Source organism: Penaeus monodon, chromosome 32 (genome assembly GCF_015228065.2).
Source record: "Penaeus monodon isolate SGIC_2016 chromosome 32, NSTDA_Pmon_1, whole genome shotgun sequence".
NCBI classification, from domain to species: Eukaryota; Metazoa; Arthropoda; class Malacostraca; order Decapoda; family Penaeidae; genus Penaeus; species Penaeus monodon.
In genome coordinates, this window is record NC_051417.1 from 15,233,917 (window position 1) to 15,234,486 (window position 570).

Below are 570 nucleotides of genomic sequence, written 5' to 3' on the forward strand. Positions count from 1 at the left end.
ACGGAGTGATATTTGTTGTGAATTTGATAACAGTAGTGGGAGCCTTGTTACTAGTAATAAAACGATGGTGTAGACTTAAGATTTTATTAATATAAACCATGATTTATATGGAGTGACAGTAATAACAATGATAAACTATTATTTTTTCGATGGCAAAATGAAAAATGTATGTCATGATACTAAAAAAAAAACATTTTCTAGATATGCATGGACCCACATATTGCCCTGGAAAGTGGGGCAAACATAATAGCCATTTCACGACTTTTAGTTGCTAAAGATCTTGATCAATGAGTGCAAAATGAGAACATAAGTAAAAGAGAAGTCCAGTTGCGTTTGCTTGTTGTTTTCAAATTACATTTCACATAAACATTTACGGTATCGCACATGCAGACACCCACTTTACATCCTCCCACTGCAGTGCATTTCTGAGAAACATTACCAGATCCTTCATACACGCTCACTAGCATTTACTGGAATAGAATAAATTGATGTGCATTACGAAAACTTTATTGTCTTAGTTGATAGCTCGTTTAAATTACTGGATAATAAGGCGAATGCATTTGTGAGTGT